Source organism: Triticum aestivum, chromosome 3D (genome assembly GCF_018294505.1).
Source record: "Triticum aestivum cultivar Chinese Spring chromosome 3D, IWGSC CS RefSeq v2.1, whole genome shotgun sequence".
Classification (NCBI taxonomy): Eukaryota; Viridiplantae; Streptophyta; class Magnoliopsida; order Poales; family Poaceae; genus Triticum; species Triticum aestivum.
This window is the reverse complement of record NC_057802.1, coordinates 268,217,027-268,239,427: the sequence shown is the minus strand read 5'-3', so window position 1 is coordinate 268,239,427 and position 22,401 is coordinate 268,217,027. Positions and strand designations below refer to the sequence as shown.

Sequence of the window (22,401 nt, the reverse complement as noted above, 5' to 3'; positions counted from 1 at the left end):
AGGGGTTCGCTCACGGTAGTATTCTTATGGAGACCGGCGTCGGTGTAAAACCAACGCTCGCTCATGTCGGCATTGCCGGTGTGGTTGGCGCCTTGTCTCGGCTGGACGCTGAATTTACAGCGGTCCTTCAAGACAAGGGCATCGCCTCACGGGGCCATCGGGAGTTAGTGTTGGTGAAGTCATGTCGCCTCCTCGCCATCACGCCTCGTCTTCATGGGCTCCGTGCGGCGAATAGCACCATGTAGTGGTACCTCGTCTCGACTGGACGCCGAGTTTACAGCGGTCCGCCAAGACAAGGGCACACCTCACGGGACCATGGTAAGGGTTGGTAAAGCCATGTTGTCGTGTAGCGCCTCTTCTTCGCATAGCCCGCTCCGTGTTGCGGGCAGCACCGAGGGCATGTGTCATCTTCATGGCTACGGGTCGCGGGCTCCATATTGACGAGGTAGACATTGGTGGTGTCATCCTGTGAGCTCCACACCTCTGTCCTCCGCGACAACGGCTTGACGATATTGACATTGGCAGCATCCCACTTGATGATATATCCCAGCGCCATGTAACGACCCGAACCTCATAAGATTCGATGTCTCTGTGCTCACTGTGTTAGTCCCTGGATCGACTCGCTAGCACACACAGTACATATGAATATCAAATAACAAGTGCATCATTTACTACAACGTATATTCCAGAATTTACAAAGTATTACAAACTGAGTAGCACATAGCTAGCTTTATTCAATAATAACAGCGAAAATGTAGCCTAACAAATGATGAGTCCCGTCAATGCCCACTGGCGAAAATGTTGAGTGAAGACTCGCGACCTTACTGTATCTCATTGATCACCTGAATATCCTGCAACATGATAAGTTGCAGCCACAAAGGGTCAATACATTGAATGTATTGGCAAATTACACATAATGATAAAGAAAACCTACATCTACCTGCAAAGCATGACAAACAAAACACTCAAGTTTGGTTTCGCGTAAAACTACCTTCACCTACCTCCACGACATAGGCAAGGTGCAAACAACACAGATGATAAAGACCTTCAAGATGTCTCAAGTGCGCTCAGTCCTGGCGCATTCTCTAGGGACAATAGAGCGCTCAGCCAGTGACGCATTCACGTGAGAAAAAGCCCCGACAACCCAAGTGCGCTCAGCCATGGCGCATTCTCTAGGGACAATAGAGCGCTCAGCCATTGACGCATTCATCTGAGAAAAAGTCTCGAGCCTACAGCAATAAAGACTCACCACTTCCATGCATCACTCAACACGTGCCCACGTCTACCATAACAAGTTGATCACACCATCGCACAATACAATCAATATCAGAATATGACAACAGAGAACATACAGATCAAACCAAGCACATGTCATCGCATATAAAATCACACATGCATAGTAGAATATAGGATGAGCAAAATCAAAAGTGCAAACTTGCCTGAGGGATGTTGAAGTATTCTAACGCTTAATTCTGATATGCTTCACACTCCGGACAATCTATACGATAATGAAGGCGCCGATAAATAAAATCGTACTCACATAACAATCACAATAAAGCCAACAACAAATAATTCAAATAAAACTTAAATAACAGAACATATCAATAGGTATATATTATCTACATGCCAATAGGATCACAATGCAAAAAGAATCAACTGATTTTGATCAACGGTTTAAAAGATATTGCCTCTGGAAATTTGAATTCAAATTTAAACAAATTCAAATTTGAACTGTTCAAAAATGTGAAATTTTGGCTCTGGAATATTGTCCTGATCTGTACAAATATACAGGAAAAAGAATCTATGAATTTGGATATACGGATCTCAAGATATACCTAAATGAACATTTGATATGAAATCTAAAAACAAAAATTGTGCCAAAACAGCTTTCCTGGAAGAACTGCTGCGGCTGCTGTGGATGTGCCACATGGCGGGTTTCTACTGGCTGTTAGCTGTCCGCTGGGAGGCTTAAACGGCGAACAGCCACAACATAGAGAAAAAACGGTTCGGCAGAAAAAAAACATATGCCATCCACTATCAGCAGTTGGATGGAGATCGGACGGCTAAGGGCGGCTCACCGGAGGAATCAGGTTGAGGAGTCACCGGAGTTGGAGAAGAACGACGCCGGCGGCTCGGGCGGCGATGGTGGCGCGTCTCCGGCGGGTCTCCGGAGGTGGTGAGTGGGTGGATGGATGCGGCGGCGTACGGAGGTTGGTTAGGTGACGTTGGACAGCGACGGGGCTTCCTCTGTTGGCGATGCCGAAGGGCTGGAGTGTCGCCGGCGGTGCTCTGCTTCGGGAGGAGGTTCTAGAGCTCGTTTCAGTGACTCCCTACGCGATAATATGAGTGAGGGAGGTAGAGGTGATATGGGCGAATAGAATAGGGCCAAGAGGAGATGCTGGGAACCTTCAGGCGCGACGGAAACGACTGGCGAAGGAGCTTCTGCCGTGGAACTCCAGCGAGATCGCGAAATCAACCTAGGGCACGGGAAACTGCGATTTTGGCGAAATATCGGACAAGCCGGACGTGGGGAGTATATATATGGAGAAGGGCGTGCAGGAGGAGCAGCGGATCGAGCAAATCGATCGAAGGATTCAGATCGGACTCGTTGTCCAGGAAGAACACGGCTGAGATGGGAGATGACAAACGGGACCCAATGTCAGCGGCAGAGAGCAGGTGGAAGAAGAAGAAAAATAAAAGATAGAAGGGGAGCTGCAGGGTGGGCTCTGCTACGCCGAAATGGGCTGCCAGCTGCTGCGCGCGCGCGAGGGGTAGCTGGCCCGCTGTGTGCCGAGGCCTGATGCACAGCGCGTGCGGTTTCTCTTTGTTTTTCTAAACCTCTGGTACAGAAATTAAATTTCTAGCTAAATAAAATACAAAACAAAAGCTAATAAAATCACCAAAGCACACAGTAAAATATTATTATTACTATAATAAGTTACAGGAACACTAGTTCCACCTATAATGCAATTTTGGAAATTCATTTGTATGCAATAGGCCACACAAACAGCAATAAAACACTCAAATAAAATATTTTTCAGATTATGAAAAATACCAGAACATATCAACTTAACAGGAAATAATATTCTGGACATTATGAACATTTTTTTAGAATTGGGGAGAAGTCATGTTATCTCCACTCCAATAAATTGCCTTATTGGAAAACACTTTAAATATTCAGAAAAATTAAATAAGCATAGAAATCATGATGAAAAGAATGATCCTATTAACATAACAAATCTAAAAATTTGGGATGTTACACGCCATGATCCTCCGTGGTACTAGGTTGACGATGTTGGCGATGGGCGTCGTTTTGGCGAGCTCCATGCCTTCGTCCTCCACGACGCTTGCTTGATGAAGAAAACAACGGGCGTCGTCCTAGCGAGCTCCGTCCATCCACCGCGGCACGGCGGCGGCAATCCCCGCGAGATCCACGCCTCCACCCTCCGTGGCACGGGCTTGATGTTGATGATGATGAGCGTCGTCCTGGCGAGCTCCGTGTCACCATCCACCGTGGCATCGAATTGATGATGTTAGATGAGCGTCGTCTTGACGAGTTCCATGTCGCCATGCCTGCGGAACGCGGCAGCATCCTCCAAGCTCTGTGCCTCCGTCCTCCATGGCACTGACTTGATGAAGAAGTCGACAGGCGTCGTCCTAGTGATCTCCGTGTTGCCATCCTCTGCGGCACGCGGCGGCATCCTCGCGAGGTCCATGCCTCCGAGCTCCAACTTGACGTCGGCGGCGCCTCCAATGGGCGCTACGCCTCCATCCTCTAGCTCCAGCATGACGAAGTAGATGGCGGGCGTCCTCCTTGCGTCTTCTGTCACGACCCTCTGAGGCACCGGGTTGATGATGTTGGCGATTGGCGTCGTCTTGGCGAGGTCCGCGCCAGCATCCACCATGGCACGGCGACGGCATCCTCGCGACCTCCATGCCTCTATCCTTCGGCTTGATGAAGAAGGTGATGGCCCCTCTGAAGTGCTCCTTCTTGCTCAGCTGCTAGAGTGCTCCTTCTTGCTCAGCTGCTAGATGCGATGAAGCCGGATACATGTCTTCTGCTCTACCCTCTGCATGCGTCGGCTACGTGGGTTTGTTGTGCTCCTAGATTTCCTTGGGTATCCTGCAAAATAAGATAATAGCACATAGAAGAAGATTATTGTATGGTTAGACGCGTCTCTTCCCCGCATGTGTTTCCATAGCCAGCACGTACGCACGTCCTCTAATCTCGACGACGCTGCCGCCACGGGCGCGTCTCGTCCTCGACGCTGCCGCCCCAAGCGGGTCTGCTTCTCCTCCTTGTGTGCGCCTCTTCTCGGCCGGCTGCCTCCTGCGTCTTCTGGTTGGCTCTCTCTCTTGATGCGATCGGGTGTCACCGCCGCCACCGGATCCTCTTGCCGGTCTTCTCGCATGTGTACTTGCACCATCGTGAGCCAGGCCGTCGTACACACTGCCGCCACTGTACACGCCGCCGCCATGGGCACGTCATGCACGGATGGCTTCCGTTTACTCTCCTCTGTCCTCCAGCCACCTGTTCTCACGTAGCACTGAAAGACATAGTAACAAAATAATTAGTCAGTGGAGCTCCTGTTTATTCATCTCCTCGGCGCCTGCATACTCGCCACGGTCGGCTTCTTCTTCTTGGATTCATGTGTTGCAAACGCGTGGCCAAGGGCGCATCATCGCCTCCTGCGCTGCGTTCCTTAGACGTCGCCGCGACAGGCGCGTCTCCTTCTCCCCTGGGTCCTCATGTCTTCTCCATGTCCCTTGGGCGTACGATGTTGTTATGTATTTATATGTCGAGAGGGTCAGCGGAGCACGGTTCCATCTTGATTGGCAAGATTCGAGCTTTCCATCTTAAATCCACCTTTCCAATATGCGTAATCTTCTTGCCCTGCACGCTTGCTTAAGGAAAGGAAAATAAACCTGATGCATACCTTGTTAGTTAAGTGACGCGTGCCTTTCAAAGACGGTTGCCTTTGTTTCCAAATATTTGATAACAAGCTGATTATACGCACGCATCGGACCATCACATGCGAACCCTCACGTACATATGGCTTGCACCGGGTATTCGGATTTGTATATGTGCACGCTTTCCGGCCGGCCGCAAATACCGAAATACATACATATTCAAAGTTGAATCACGGCAAGCACAATATAAATGGATGCATGCATTGCTATTACCGTAGTCAACCGCACACATGTGCAAAGTTTCAAAAGATCAACATGCAATAATGATACCCGTATGTATGGGCACGTATCTATAAGTGCTCCATTATGTATGGGCACGTATCTATAAGTGCTCCATTATCCAATTTGCCTCTGTATACCTGCATCAGAAAGTCATAAAAAATATTATTTTATGTAATAATGCACAAAAACTCATCGAACAAATGCCCCCTCGTCGAGTTGAGCTTGAGTGCAAAGCAAATCGAGCTTTGACTCGACGAATATTTTTTTCTCTTTTCTTGGCGCATAATTCATATCTAGACCGAAGAACCGGTTCGGAGGTGACATCTCCATGACGACATGCGCGCCATTCCGAAGATGATTGATTTGTAACAATGTGTCTTAGTGTAGGTATGAACATCCACATGTGTGTACTTTAGGTAGATCGTTGGATCCTATAACAGGCACGATGTCAATCAACCAAGCAACTCTGTTTTGTCTTCATTCCATGGCGAAATAACATGCCTTGTCCTGAAAATAAAACAAAATTTCTACCAATCTTGCTACGACTGCCTAGCTGCTACGGTGCCAACCGGCTTGATTTGAGGGTTTCACAGATTCACGCTGGCCGCACTGGCGCGTTGCACTGCTCCCATGATCTCCTTGCGTTGATGTAGGCAAGGTATCGGTAGACCGTTGATAGCTCCCCTTCATTGACTGAATCGTCACACCACTCATGGCGTGCCAATTCTGCTGGTACGCCGGGACGCCATCGGCCTTACGAATAATTGCGGGATTGATGTTGCCCCCATACTTCATTGTTGTTGGAGACGGAGCCACAAAGACACATCGGTACCACCTTCATGAGGGCAGGTGTTTCCTTCTGGTGCCCATCATGCGTGCCGGTGTAGGCTATTGGTTGTCGAGATGTCGTCGGCATTGTCAGGGACGCATGGGCATTGCTGCCCCTAAACACCCATGATGCAGTTCGATGTACTGATTTGTCGTCGAAATGCCTTTGACGATGACAGGAAGCGCCTCTCCATGGCTGCAAAGATGTTGGAGGAGCACAACTAGAAACACCAAACAAAAATAGGCAGAAGAAAGAGAAAAAAGTGGGTTTTTTTTAATGTTGGCTTTCCCGTTATACACTAGCTATTAGGTGTGATATCCGAGAAGGCTGTCGACGGAACATGTCATTGGGAACCGTCGAAAGACCTTGACGATTGCAACTCAACAACTTAAATAGCTTCGGTGTACGTGTATAAAGACGTCGTGTTTCGGGATGCTTCCGAGAGGCAACAAATATTCATACTCTAGCCCATCATCATATTGAGGGCCTCACAGCTCGACATGCCCCGTGCACACGCCCCATGAACCCAGAGACTTGGGTGTGATAAGTTCAGGGTAAATGGTTTTGGGACAACGGCTTGGCGATTTTTCTTCATGCATATTGAGGGGTGGTGAACAGCTACCTCGCGCCTTCCTTCCAGTGGGTTCCTTACTGCTTTGGACCACTTGATTGCTTCTTGTACTGTTGGGGTTTTCTTTCTTGAAGTTGCTTCTTGGACTTTCGGAATTTCATCTTGATTGCTCACGCGGATGATTGATTGGCCATGGACTTGTTTTGACATTCGGCTCGAACTTCTTGAGGACTCTTCTTCTAGGATTTCTTGGTGACCCACCTTGGGAACTTGGAAGGGAAATGTTCACCTCTGTGGACTAGGAAAAACCCTCTAGCACTTTATCTGGGTCTTCTGGTGGCGCACGCCAGGGTTGCCATGTGACTACGCACTTGTGTTGGGTCAGGCAGCCCTCCATGATCTTTTCCTATAGTCTTCCCTGGAGTGCGAGCCTCTGTGAACACGAGGCATGCCAGGAAACATGAAGAGAGCGGGTCTCAATAGTCAGAAGTGCCCAAGTAATCATCTCTGCTGCCTCCGGAAGCATACACCTGGTACGTGTTGTGCATTGTGGGTGTAGGAGCCGCTCCACCTGCAAATCGACACATTGTGTCGCCCTCCAACAAGTCCTAGGGTAGCCGAAACTTCAATCAACAGTGTAGTGCGATAGGGGAAAGCCATTTTTTGTTGTTGGACTTAGTCCGTAAAAATTGGGGAAAACTAGATATATCCAGGAAATGCAAAGGAGAATGCACCATGGACCCGATAGCCCACAGAAAAAGTTTCCCCAATGGAAAACCAGAAGGCAACAAAAGAGGCAAAATTTTAAGAATTTTTTTAGGAACCTTCCGTTGATTCGGGGCATAGGTCAGACTCCCTAGGAATCGATGAGATGGTATGCTCCCCCGTCGTAGACTCCATGTCATATGGTCCTTCCCACTTTGGCTCGAACTTGCCCTTTGTCTTGTGCGTCACGACGATGGGCCGCCTGAGCACGAGGACCAACTCGCCTTTTTGAAAGACGTGTTACTTGACGAGCTTGTCGTAAGCTCTCACCATATTCTGGCTGTAAAGCCCCACGTTCTGTAGGGCATGAAGTCGTCCCTCTTCAAGGGCGTCGACCTCCTGGAACCGCAGTTGTACCTGTTCGTCTTGGGTGATCTCATCTTGGATAGCCACCCGCAAAGAGGGTAGCTGGACCTCTAGTGGAAGGACTGCTTCACTCCCATAAACGAGAAAGAATGGGGTTGCATGTGTTGGGGTATGAACCGTAACGTGGTACACCCACAAGGACTCGAAGAGACGGTCATGCCAGTCAGTCCTGTTCCTTGTCATCGTCTTCTTGAGTATCTTGCCGAGTGTCTTGTCAAAGGCTTCGATCGCTTCATTGGATTAGTGTAGATGGTGGGGATGTGGCACTACTAGAAAAAGGGCTACTAATGGCGCACCTAATCTGGCCATTAATGGCGCATTAGTGGTGCGCCATTAGTAGCACGCCATTAGTATATTTTACTAATGGCGGACCACTGGTGCGCCATTAGTATCTGGTATACTAATGGCGCACCCCAGATGCGCCATTAGTATATACAACAGTGCGCCATTAGTATGCCTCCCAGGGGGCCATGTATACCCAGGTGCTTTGGCATACTAATGTCGCACCACAACAGGATGCGCCATTAGTAACTTCGGCATACTAATGGCGCACTGTTTAGTGATGCGCCATTAGTATCCTTTGGCATACTAATGGCGCACTATGATGTGATGCGCCATTAGTATGAATATTAGGTTTTTTTATTTTTTATTTTTCTGTTTTTTGCACAGGTTACAAAATGTATAATTGGACAAAATATAGACAGCACACATCAACAACAGATTCATCGAATACAATAGAAGATTAATCTCTGAATACAATTCATCATTTTAGTCTCCGAATACAATTCATCATATTAGTCTCCGAATTGAAAAGACCGAACAAAGATAGAACATTATATTACAAGTCTCGAGACCGCGAGTTTGTCTTCACATTACAAGTCGATATCGATCATCTAAACTACCATCACATAGAAGAGAGCTGCGGTCATCACGATGAGCATCATCACGATGAAACTCGTCTTCATCCGGTTCCTCCAACGCTCCCTCCCCTCTCCCGCTAGATAGCGGGCGTATCTAGATTCGGCCTCGGCCCTAGTGGCGTACCCTTTGTAACTGTTACCGCTGAATCGGTGAACCTGTCTCCGACACTCCTCCCAGTCGTCGTAGACCCCGGGAACCTTACCCTTGTACACGACATACCACGGCATCGCTATGCAGTAGCCAAACGAAACGTTAGTACCAATTCACAGACAATACATAAGCAATATATAAGTATGCAACAGAACGATCGGAAGAGAAAAGCAAGACATTAATAGCATCGATTACATCTAAGTTGAAGGACTCTCGAAACCAAAGAGACATACTACAAGTTCATTAAAGTTTAATTACAACATGAGCCAATCGATGTTTCAGAACTAGACACGGCATCACTGCTTTCGACTCGACTCAAGGGACCGGAGCATGGATGAAGCCGCCGTCTATCGTGGGAGTCATGAAACCACGGGCGTTGTCAGCCTACATTTGTAGGATTGTGTCGATGTCACTGTTGGACGGTTGATTTCTGAGGTAGAACTGCCCCGAGGTACGAAGGACATCTTGATGGATGATTTCCGCAAACTCCGACTGGATGCGAAAGAATTCTTGTCTGATGTCCGCGTCCTGGATTGCCGACACGCTCGCGGCCCAATCTTTGAGTCTACTCGGTAGCAGTAGTTGATGATGGTCCCGTACGATCGCCCGCATGTGATGGATGGCGTAGTAGGCACCCTTCTGACCGCCAGGCGGCTGCTTGACGCAGCAGAACGTCGTGTTGTGGGAGAACACGTGCTTGCCGTACTTACGAATAGGCCTGGTGAAGGTGCCTCCAGATTTGACGTAGCCGGGGAGAACATCATCAAGAACCTTCTTGACATTTGTGTAGTCTACGTTCGACTGACGGTCCGGGTCGAAATACGTGGCCATGGAATATTTGGGGCTTAGGAGGATGAGCGTGCAATGTGTGTCACTGCAGAAAACACGGAATGTTAAAAGAAAAACGATCGAAATCTAAGAATTCATATGTGACGGGGCGGTTGAGGGGAGGACTTACTCGGGAAAGTAAGGCACGAGGAAGTTGTCCTTATCTTGGTTTGCCAGAATGACGCCTTCGAGGTAAGAACTCGCGACTTGCCGGTCCCCAGCGCTGCCCAAGATCTTGGCACGCATGTAGAAGGGGTCGACTATCACGATGTCCGGGGTCTTGTCGCGAATGATCCGCATCTCCATACTCAGCGAAAATAGCCGAACGAAGGTGTAGTGCAGCGGATGAAGGTTCAACATAGCGTGGATGTCATCAAACCGCAGGACGATCGTACCCCCGATGGAGTTATCCACAAAGCCCTTGCCCTCTGGCACCTTGGCCGCGAAAACCGGGTATGCCACATCCTTCTCTCGGAGACGCCGCTTCTCCAAAGAAAGAACACTGTCATGCAGACTCCGCATAGCACCGGTTGCAGCATCGAGCATATTTCTCGGTAGCATCGGCCTACCCGCCACATGCACCCTCCTCGAGATATCCGCAGTTGAAGGTGGCCCGTCCTGAGCACGGATCGTACTCGGTGCCGGCTGGCCCGCACCCTTGTTAGTCTTTCTTTTGCGTGCCTTCTTCTTGATCTCCTGTAATGGGACCGAGTTCTGCTCACAGACCGCCTTCTTGAGTGTGTTGGAGCTGATCATATTTGGCACCTCGCCTATCTGAGGCTCGGTGAAGTCGGCAGCTGGAGGCGTCTCCTGAGAGCTGAACTGCGGACGACGCCTGTTGCAACTTGGCTTCTCCGCGGTACCAGCTAGATCGCACACGTCTTTTGTTGGGTTGGGTTCTTGAGAAGGAGGCCCCATGAAGTCGCCACCGTCCCCATGATCGGCAAAGTACTGATCGACGTTGGCAAATGTATCGTCATCGTCGTCGTTCTGATCCTGTGCCATATGCATGTTTGGATCCAGTGGCATAGGGATGTCCGGCACCGTTGCGGCGGTCTTGCCATGGGGCCGACTTGGCGCCGGCACGACTGGCGGTGTTGTCTTTGGGGTGGTGTCCCCGCCCCCAAACGAATCTGGCTCTTCGGCCAAAGCAGGGGCCAGCTCAGGCAGGCGCTGAGGTTCATCACGTCATCATCGTCGGCCCCGATGGGTCGAATCGGAGGTAACACCTCGTCGCAGCCTGGCAGCACCCGAACCAGTTGAACCCTAAACAAGTTGGGTGGCATCTGGGTACCGTGGAACAAGGGGTTGTCCGGTTGAACGATTTTGCCCTTGGCGACATCGACCAACTCGTTGTTCACGAAGTGCAGGAGAGTGCACGGAACATCGGCGGCGCCCTGCGAAAACATGTAGGGCATTAGGGATGCCCAGTCAAAGGCAAGGAGATGAAGTCCTCGGCCGAGAGAGGCTTAATTAGTTACCGTGATGATGGCGTCGAGCTCGGCTAATGTCGAGGCACCGCCAACGGCGGGCGTGCAGTTGACGGAGGGGCCGCTTGCTGCAGAGGTGCCGGCCGGCGTACACCCGGGTGCATTAAGCTCCCGTGCCAGCGTCGGAGACACCAATGCCGGCTCCGCCGGAGACACCAATGGCCCCGCCATTGCGTTCTGCGAGTTGCTGGCCGTGAAGCTAGGAATCGGGGGCGGCCCCTGTTGGCCGCCCGCAATCCACGCACTAATCCCCTCGATCAAGGTAGGCACAATGGCGGTGATCGTCGCTCCGAGTTGTTGTTGCACTTGCTCTTGGACAATCTCCGGAATCCGCGCCACCTGCGCCCTGAGTTCTTGAACCTCGCGCGCCTGGCTTTCCGAGCTGGTCTTTTTCTCCTTTCGCCCAGCAGTGTCATAGTATGACGACCATTTTGTCGACAAGCCTTTGCCGGCCACACGACCAGCTGACGTCGGCTTACTGAGCTTATCCTTCTTCTTCATTACATTCAACGCCCTATTTAGAGTGGTGTCCCAAGGGATGCTCTTAGTCGACCCCGCGCTACTGCTTTCAGTCGCCTGTGGAAGGAATGTGAACCATTTAGAAATTTGGCTTCATTAATTAGAATGCAACCATATGGAGCTAATTACGAGGGGGTGTATTCCTTACCAGAACAAGCTCAAGCGCCCTGGTCTTCGGATCCGTGGTAAGCTCCTTTGTTTTCGGGTCCTTCTTGTACCGGGCCCTGACAAAGTTCCTAGTCTGCTTGTCACCGTATTTATCGAAGAGGGGCGGTAGGCCTTGCTCGGCACGGTCCGCCTCCTCCTTGTCCCATATAGGCTCCGCCACTCTGTAACCGCCGGGACCGAGTGTGTGTTCCCCTAAGTTCAGCTCCCGCATTTCTTTCCCCCACTTACTTGATTCGGAGTGTGCGGTGCTCGAGCAATTGATCTTGAAGTCGTTGTAGTCATCTTCGGTGATCGAAGGATTTTTCTTCTTGATCTTCTCATAACTCTCACCTTTCTCGATCATTCTCTTCACATTGCTTTTCCAAGTAGACAGGGCCTTGCTCATCTTCGTGAGGGCAGCATTGTTCACTTTATTCCCTTTGAGGCTTGTGTTTTCAAATTCAGCGGGGAACTTGTATCGTTCGTGCAGCTTCGTGAAGAGGAGGTTGCGCAAATTCCCTCGGTCAGGATGCCTCAGGTTCTCGGTGTTGATCGAGACGGTGCTCCGGAGAATGCACCCGAGCTGAAGCGAGTACCCCTTGACTATTCGTTCGGGCGCCGTTGGATTCCCATCGGAGTCCACTTCAGTAACTTCCTCCTTGAGGCTGCGGAGCACGGTCGGGCGCCGGTCCTTCCGTTGCCTCTTCGGTTGGCTGCCATCTGTGCGTGCGCCGCCATCATCAGTGGTGGCATCCTCGGCGGCACCATCTGTGGTGGCATCAGTGGGGTCATCCTCGGCGGTACCAACAGTGGTCTCAGGATCGATGGGGAAGGCGGCGTCCTCATACAAGTGAGGTTGTTCCTCCATCTCCTGGGACAGCTTCCAGAATGGCTTGTCGACGCCCGAACCCCCGGCCTCATCGTTGTTGGCCATGTTTCTCTCTAAATAGGAACAAAGTTTGGTCAAAAAGTTGGTTATTGTCAAGGAACAAGATCATGGTCTCATCATTTATGGTTTGTCGACACCGAGGCATCCTAAAAGCTAAGCTTTTATCATTGAGGGTTTTTCGACGCCGAGGCACCCTAAAAGCCTAAGCTTTCATCATTTCGGTTTTTATCGACACCGAGGCACCCTAAAAGCCATGCATTAGTCACAAGTACGCCGGGGCACTTGATCCTACTTAATTACCTACTAAGATACTCCGGCCCATGCATTAGTCACAAGTACCCCATATGTCCTATTTTTAGCAAAGTCATGCTAAAATTCACGGAAAATTTCAGCATGACCTTTGCTGAAAATAGGACATATGGAGTACCCGAATTTGCCGGAACGGAAGTTAATCGACATTCCGGCAAACTCAAGGGCCTCTCGGGTGGACAAGGCAAAAAAGGCCTCCATCACAACATGGAAAATACATTGGCATGTGAAGAGGTGAAACAATATATGCATCTCCAAGCAGTATCATATTTGTAATGACTAAAAATATTTACTTCAGGAAATATTTACTACTGTAGTTTCTGTTACAAACAAAAAAATGACTGAACTTTGTCCTAGCTATATTTCAGGATGATTTTTTAGTTGCTCATGCTTTTTACAAATTGTAGCTACTGTTTTTTATACCTAAACAAAATTGCCCTAGCTATATTTGCTACTGTTTTTATACCTAATTTTTTGCTACTGTTTTTTTAGTTTGCTACTGCTTTTTTTTATTTGCTACTGTTTTTTTATACATACACCACCAAAGTCCAAAGAGTAACCACTTATTAGCTACCAGGAGTAAGTAACTAACTAAATACACTTCTATAACAAAATAAATCAGAAACTTAGTTTTCAGTGTAATGAAACTAATTTGGCGTTGTAGGTCTTGATATATTTTTCTTATGGACTTGGTCAAATTTGAATAAGGACAAAGCTAGAACTTCAATTAATTTGGAATGGAGAGAGTAATCCACAATAGATAAACTGAAGCATACTAAATGAAGACAAGCTCTTGGATGCTACACCTTAGTTTTAGAATAGACAAACAGACACGTTCTAACTTCTAATGGAAAACATGGTTAGATAGATGATTACAAATTGCACATGAAAGAACAGGGGTAAATATTGTTAACAGAAGACAGCCAAACAAATATATTGCTCTTTATGAGGTTATGAGGTTACAGAGTACAAACTTAACTTGAGAATGACAGTGTTCAAAATAGTCAATGAAAAATTCATCAGTAGTGAACATAATTAACAGAAGTTATTTTGATGGTATATAAGAATATGTATGGAACAAACAACATGAAGATAGCTGCAATCTTAAACAAAAATCAAAGCACACTTGTCTGTAAAAAGCTAACAAACTATGTGATGCTTCCAGCTAATATGTTCAGAGAACAGGAGCATGAGAAAAAATAACAGAAACTATATGATTTAACTGGTTTCAAAACATGAAGTCCTAAAAGCTCTTGTTTTTGACTTTGCATCCACTGATAAAGAAGAATCAGAGTAGTGAGCAAGACTGTAAATGTTCTGAAAATTAAAAGAAAAGAGAGATTGCTTGTTCATCTTAGCTGCAGTATGCATAACAGCCTGGGTGCAGAAGCAAAGATACATGATGTTCTCCTGGGAAGATGACTAAATGCACAAGAGATAACGCATATTAACTCTCCATTAACTAATTCCTTTTAGAAGCAAAGATGAACTTGGGTGACCAAATGTGGTTCAAGTACTACTTTAAGATATAACTATTCAACAAGGACCAAAAATAATGAAACTTGCCTAACGTAAGCAACTAAATACTACTTGCCTAACGACGAGTAATTTGGAACGGAGGGAGTATATATTAAGTGATACTACATCTTTTCCTGCTGTGAACAGTACCACCTATGTTTGTTTGGTTTTTTTTTGCAGAGACAGATGCAGGGGAAATACATATAAAAAAGGCATAACAGGTTTGCCAACAAATCAATAATGACTAAGAAGGAAAGGCACATGCTTGATATACACAAAAATGATGAAATCAACTAATAAGGACTCGGACAACCCCCTAGCTAAATGACCTCCATTACAATTACTGAAGTATCAAGCAGAAAAACAGAGGAAAAGTATACCTAGACGAGCGTGGTGGTATAGGCGCTAGGCAGTAGGTTCTTTACCAGAGTAGTATGTGCATCATCAGAGGTTTGACACATAGGATTAAATGAACATAGTCACATAACCATCTCACAGCATCAGAGGTGGGAAATGGAGGCGGGGGTGATTTGGATGGGGTACCTGCGGGCGTAGAAGACGGGGGCGTCGTCGGGGACGAAGACGTCGACGCTGTGGATGTTGGTGGTGGTGCGACGAGGTTCGGGAGGCGACGAGGTCCGGGTGGTGGTGGTGCTCCGAGGAGACGAGGAGAGCGGCGCCGAGGAGACGAGGACGACGGGGCGGCGGGGCGGCGGGGCGGTGGCGTCGGGAGAGGAGAGGGCGGCGTCGGGGCGTCGGGGCGGCGTCGAGGCGGCGGGGCAGCGGCGTTGGGAGAGGAGAGGGGAAGGGGATCGAGGGCGAGGGCGAGGGAGAGAGAGAGGGGATAGGTTATCCAACAGGTACATCCGTACTAATGGCGCACCTCACCCTAGTGCGCCATTAGTATTTTTTTTTTGATTTCTGCTCGAGCCAACAGGTTATCTTCCACCTTACCTGATCCACAGCAAGTTCCCTCTACTAGCTCGACTGGTCAGCAGCCAGTTCTCACACCAGGAGGTCCTGGGTTCGATTCCCAGGCTCCACAATTTTTTTATGCATTTAAAATGTTGTTTGATATTTATTTGTGTTTAAATATGTTCAAACTTGTTTAAATCATAACAATAATATTTTTTTATAAGACAGTAATAATTTTTTTAAAAATATCATCAAACAGTAATGCCGGTGGAGCGGGGGAGGGTGCGCGGGGTGCGGGAGGCCGGTGGACCGGGGGGTGCTCGGCGGCGAGGGGGACCGGATCTGGCGAGGTGGGATAGCTAGCAATCGAGATGGAGGGGGATCGAGATCGAGTGTCCATGAAATTTAAAAATATTCATGATAGTTCAAAAAGTGCCCATGAAATACAATCGAGAAATGAAGGCTACGATTTAAATACAATCGATCTTAGCTAGCTATCTGTTCACAATCTTCTTGCCCTTCTTTTTTGCAAATGGAGTTCTTCTGTGGAACGGACGTCCTTTAGGTAGGGTGGTCCTGCTTCTTCTTGTGGTGTATGCTGCTACTTCATCATCGTCGTCATGTTCGATTCTCGGGTCGCCGTACTTGTCGAAGTCTTGCTCATTGGCTACTCCATCCATTCCGATGATCTTCCTTTTGCCTCTCCTCACGACAACACGACTGGGCTTTGACGGGTCGGTAATGAAGAAGCATTGGTCCACTTGGGAAGCCAGTACCCATGGCTCATTTTTCGCGGTGACGTTTGCGCCTGCGGTCTTGGATTTGGCTTCGGGTATAACCATGGTGGTGAAATACCGGTCTTCTTTTAGGACGCTCTTGGCCCATCTGACACGGAACATCGGGACCTTCTCTCCAGCGTAGCTCAGCTCCCAGATCTCCTCGATCCTTCCGTAGTATCTGTCCTTGTCGTTACCGGTGTAGGATTCCATCGTTAGCCCGGAGTTCTGATAACCATCGCTCTTCATGTCCTTGGCCTCGGTGTAGAATGTGTAGCCGTTGATATCGTACGCCTCATAGGTCATCAGGTTGTGCTCGGCGCCCTGTGACAAGGCAAATATGAGTTGTTCTTCCGCGGAAGAATCCTCATGTAAAGGGTACGACAGAAGCTTCTGCTTGAACCAACGCGTGAAACATGAGTTGTGCTCTTTGAGTATATCTCCGTCCGTCCTCTGTTGGCCTCGGTCATTGTACGTCTTCTTAATAAAGGTTTTGTGCTCTACCACCCAAGGATCGACCACGTCTATGTGTTGTAGCGCGACTAGGTTTGCTCTTTCAAAGTCGGCGAGTCGACCCTTGAATTCGACATGCATTTCGCGGCGACCCTCACGGTGACCCCATCCAGCGAGCCTGCCGAGGTGCCTGTTGACGGGCAGACCAACGGGGTTCTCGATGCCTAGATAATTCGTGCAGTAGGAGATGCACTCTTCGGTCAGAAAGCCCCTGGCTATGCTTCCCTCTGGACGTGACATGTTGCGAACGTATCCTTTGATGACACCATTCATCCTTTCGAACGGCATCATGCTGTGCAGGAACGTCGGCCCGAGTTGGATGATAAAGTCCACGATATGGACTAGCAGATGCACTATAACGTCGAAGAATGCGGGCGGGAAGTACATCTCAAGCTCGCATAGTATCACCACGATCTCTTCCTGTAGCCTTCTAAGTTGCCTCACGCCAACAGACTTCCGAGAGATGACGTCGAAAAAGTTGCATAGGCCAAATAGCGTTTCACGGACGTGCGCGTCCATGATCCCACGGATTGCAACTGGAAGTATCTGCGTCATCAGCACGTGACAGTCGTGAGACTTCATCCCGCTGAACTTCAGCTTCGCTAGGTCTAGGTATCTGCTTATCTTCCCCGCGTAACCGTAAGGAAGTTTTACTCCTACGAGGCAGGTGAAAAACTGCTCGATCTCCTCCTGACTTAGAGTGAAGCACGCGGGAGGGTAGTCATTTCCGGTCTTCTTGGCCTTTTTGCCTTTGCGACGACTTTCCGTGTACTGCTTCGCCTCATCATCATCATCATATATAGCGTGAAGCTCCTGCCTGATGCCCATTGATTTCAAGTCTGCCCTTGATTTCGGCCCATCTTTGGTCCTCTCTGGCATGTTGAGCAGGGTACCAAGCAGACTCTCGCACATGTTCTTCGTGATATGCATGACATCAAGGCTGTGAGGCACACGGTGGATCTTCCAGTACGGCAAGTCCCAGAAAACATACCTCGTTTTCCATACCTTCAGCAGCGGCTTTGGCGCCTTTCGCTTCTTTCCCGGCTCTGGCGCCTTTTGCTTCTTTCCCGGCAGTGGGCAGTCTTTCCAATTTTTCAACAGCTCGTCTATTTCCTCGCCGCTCCTCGTACGCGGGCGTCCTCGGGGTTCGGTTTCACCATCGAATAGATCCTTGCGTTTTCTCCACGGGTCATCATCGTGAAGCCACCTTCGATGTCCCATGAACACGGTTTTCGAAGACCCGGGATCTCTATCTAGCTGGCGATACGTTGTGTCATCCATGCACCTGACGCATCCAGAAAATCCGTGGACCACCTGCCCCGCGAGATATCCGTAACCGAGATAGTCGTGCACCGTCGTGAGCAGCGCGGCTCTCATAGGGAAATATTCTTTCTCTGCAGCGTCCCACGTATTGGCTGGCGTTTTCCACAGTGTGTCAAGCTCCTCTTTCAGCAGCCCCAGATACAGATTGATGTCGTTCCCTGGTTGTTTCGGTCCTTCAATTAGCATACTCATGTGAATGTACTTCCTCTTCATGCACAACCAGGGGGGAAGGTTGTACATCCACACAAACACAGGCCAGGTGCTATGTGTGCTTCTCTGGCTGCCAAACGGATTGACTCCATCGGTGCTCGCGCCCAGCACGATGTTCCTTGGATCGTTCCCAAATTCTAGGTCTTCGAAGTTCAACGCTTGCCACTGGCTCGCATCCCTAGGGTGACTCAGCATCTTGTCTTTTTTATCTATCTCCGGATCATTTGCGTCATCTTCTCGCTTCTTCTCCTCCCTATCCGCGTGCCAACGCAGGAGCTTTGCTACCTTAGGGTCCGCAAAATACCGCTGCAGACGAGGAGTGATCGGAAAGTACCACACCACTTTTCGAGGAGCTTTCTTCCTCTTCCTGTATCGAGTGACGCCGCACACCGGACATATGGTAGACTCCGCGTGCTCGTCCCGATAAATGATGCAATTGTTCATGCACACATGGTATTTCACGTGCGGTAAATCCAGAGGACACATGATTTTCTTCGCCTCCTCCAAACTGGTCGGGCACTTGTTCCCCTTGGGAAGATGTTCGTGCCAGAATGACATGTTCTCGTCGAAGCATGCGTCGGTCATTTTGTGTTTTACCTTCATCTCCAGAGCCATGAGCGTTACTTTCAGGCGGGTATCCTCGGGCCTGCATCCTTCATACAATGGAGTAACCGCATCTAACTCAAGTTGATCCATCTTGGCTTTCTCTCGGGCGGCAGCTCTTGCGTTATCCGTCTGCTTGAGAAGCAGCTCTTGAATATGAGGGTCCTGCACCCAGCCCATCGATGGTCCAGCGTCGTCTGCTCCGCCGGCATCATCATCTTCATGATCATGCCCGTCGTCTGCTCCGGCATCTTCCTCATCATCATGTCCTGCATCTTCTACATGATGACTGTGTACAGCATCACCGTCGTGATCATCTCCTGGGGATTCTTCGTCTTCTCGCCCGCCCGAGCCGCGGTGGTTGTCTTGCTGCCCTTCCTCATTTCTTGCCCGGCCCCCATGGACGACTTCGTAGTCATCTTCATCACCTTGCCACCGATAGCCATCCATGAAACCACGCAAGAGCAGGTGGTCCCGCACCTGCCAGGATTCCGGGTCCGCAATAAGGCTCTTCAGCTTGCATCTTCGACACGGACATCTTATCTCCGTCTTGTTCTTTTGAAGCATCTCGGCCTTCGCGGACCTCAAAAACCTATTCATGATGCCTTCGGTCATCATGCGGACCATGGTCGCCTGCGGGGTAGAGCAAAACGATATTTTAGAACCAAGAAAAAATTTGGCATGACTTTCCCTAAAAATAGGACCAAAAAGAATGCTTAATGCCAAAATTCTCGCCGAAACGGAAATGAATCAACATTCCGGCAAAATATTGGCAACTATTGCATTTCAAATACCGGTACACCTCCAAACACAAACACATATGCAACACCACAAACATATGCAACACCACGAACATACATAGATCTAGCTAGGCCACAAAAAGTGCATGTGCACATTGTTGTAGGGAGAACAACATAAATATAGCTTCCCCCTTACTTACCTATCAAAACAAGGTAATTTAACCACTTAAATTGAATGAATCTATGGTGGAAATGAGGTGAAAAAGAGGAGGCACCCGAGACAAGGAGGAGGTGGAGAGAATGAAGTGGGGAGAAAGTGAGTGTGGGTAGGAGAGGCTGTCCAAAATATCTTGTTGCTGCCAACTTACTAATGGCGCACCAACTCTAAATGCGCCATTAGTAATCCAGGTTACTAATGGCGCACCTTCTGGTGGTGCGCCATTAGTATGTTTGGATAGGCGCACTAGTTAAAAAAAACTTTTGATACTAATGGCGCACCCTGGGCCAGGTGCGCCATTACTAGTTACAACTAGTAATGGCGCACTCTGTCTGGATGCGCCATTAGTATGTTTGGACAGGCGCACTAGTTAAAAAAAATTTGACACTAATGGCGCACCCTGGGACAGGTGCGCCATTACTAGTTACAACTAGTAATGACGCACTATGTCTGGATGCGCCATTAGTATGTCTGGACAGGCGCACTAGTTAAAAAAATTTGATACTAATGGCACACCCTGGGCCTGGTGCGCCATTAGTAGTTTCAACTCTAATGGCGTATCATAAGGTGGTGCGCCATTAGTATATACTAATGGCGCACCTCTTGTCTGGTGCGCCATTAGTGTCAATCCCATCTATAGCCCTTTTTCTAGTAGTGTGGTGATGAAGTCAAGGGGAGAGCTGTACGCCTTGGGCGAGCTCTGTGTTGGTGTAGATGTCGCCCGCCTTTAGGCGAGCTCTATGTCGGCGACGGGGTAAACCTTGTTCCCGCCTCAGGAAAGCTCCTTTTCCAATGGTAGATGGCGACCTTAGGCATGTTCAGCAGCATAGATTGCACTACACCTTGGGCGTGCTCCGCTTCGTCGGAAGTGTAGACCAAGCCCTGCCCAGGCCAAGCTCCGCGTGGACGGTAGTGTCGACCAAGTCCCGCTTCAGGCAAGCTCCACACCGATGCTGGTGTAGATGGTGCCTCAACATCGATGGGCCGCGTGTCAATGGTGGTGTAGGTGCCCCGCCTTGGGCAAGCTCCATGTTGTGGGTGGTTGACGGCGCCCTGCCTCGGATGAGCTTCGCGGTGGTGTCGAAGATGCCTGCCGTTAGGCGAGCGCCGTGTCAGCCACGATACAAAAGGTACATTGGCCTCGTGCGGGATCCGAGGACATGTAGACGGCACCCGACTTTATGCGAGCTTCATGTCGACGATGGCGTAGAATGTGCTCCACCTTCGAGCTAGCTCCGCGTTGGTAGCGACGTAGAAGGTGCCCCATCTTCACCGAAATCTGTGTCGACAGGGGTGAAAAAGGGTCCCCGCCTAGCCAAGCTTCGTGTTGACGGAGGTAGACGGCGCCTCGCCTTGGGGGTACTCCATGTTGACGGAGGTGTAGATGGTGCCCCGCCTTGGGCAAGCTCCGCGATGAAGGCAATGTAGATGTCGCGCCACCTTGAGCGCGAGAGTTGCAAATGGCAACACGTCTAATGGAGATTCATGTTGATGGAGGTGTAGACGGCGCCCCGCCTTGCGGTCACTCCATGTCGGCGATGGCGATGTCGGTGGAGTCCCGCCTTGGGCAAGCTCCATGTTGTGGGTAGTGTGGATGGCGCCCCACCCCGGGTGAGCTCCATATCAATAATGGTGTGGATGGCACCCCATCTTGGCCGTGCCTCGTATCACCTCGGGCGAGCCCCAGTTGGCACCTGCATTGACGACCCTTCGCCTGCAAAGGCCGGGGTGGTGCATGGTGCCGAGTGGATGATGTGGCCCTTGTTTGCCATCACCTAGAGTTGTGACCGAGCTCCCCGCCTAGAACGGGACATAAGTCGTGGTTGAAGTGTTTGCCGTGGAGGGTCTCATGGCCGCCACTGTTGAGTGGGTCGAGGTTTCCTCTCATCATCTTGATGTCTTCACCAGTGGTTCTAACATGGGGGCATGTTAGGATGCCCCCGCTCCAAGTGGTGGGTTGGTGAAGACTGTCATCGAGGCGCTCATGTTGAGGACAATGACTTGGGGATTGGCGTCTCATCCTACCTGCAACCTGCATTGATGAAGTATTCGACGCTTCTTGACCATGGTGCTGCCTAAGGATATGGTTAACATTTTCCTGGAGTTGGTGAAGATCCGCGCCTTGAATCCTCACCACCTGGTGTTATTGACTCGCAGGAGAGGATAGAGAACCTATTCGTTGCGGAATGATCGTCCATCGACCGCCAGGTTGTGGAGGCATGGCTCCCATGCACCTTGTCGATGTCGATGGAGACTATAGGGACTTGTGATACTTCCCCTGTTGGTGGTCTTAGAGCGGAGGCATTGAGCTCCCTCCACATCTCCATGGATGTCCGCCCATGTTGACTCCTTCAATAGGGTGAGGCTTGAACATAAGCTCACGGCGCTCCTTCTTTGCCTTGGGTGTTGCCCGCCTTTGCACCTTCTTGGACTGCATCGTTTGAAACTACGCAGATTCCGAGACTTGGTGCACGTAGAATTTGGCGCCAAGCTCGATAACATTCATGGGCAGTATTGATCCAAGTAGAATCACCACCGTCTCCAAGTTAGTGCCATGGCAAAGTCGACCCTCTTGAAAGAGACCTTGATCGGCGGAGCCCCCCACCGAT

General features: G+C 49.5%; 1 long non-coding RNA gene across 1 annotated transcript; it reads right to left on the bottom strand.

The window, feature by feature from the left end:
• Positions 1–648: 648 nt before the first annotated feature.
• LOC123074502 (uncharacterized) lies at positions 649–2,648 on the bottom strand. Its single transcript, XR_006435995.1, has 2 exons — positions 2,407–2,648; positions 649–2,330 (listed from the first exon to the last, which is right to left on the bottom strand). It is a non-coding gene; the product is annotated as an uncharacterized lncRNA (long non-coding RNA).
• Positions 2,649–22,401: the final 19,753 nt, after the last annotated feature.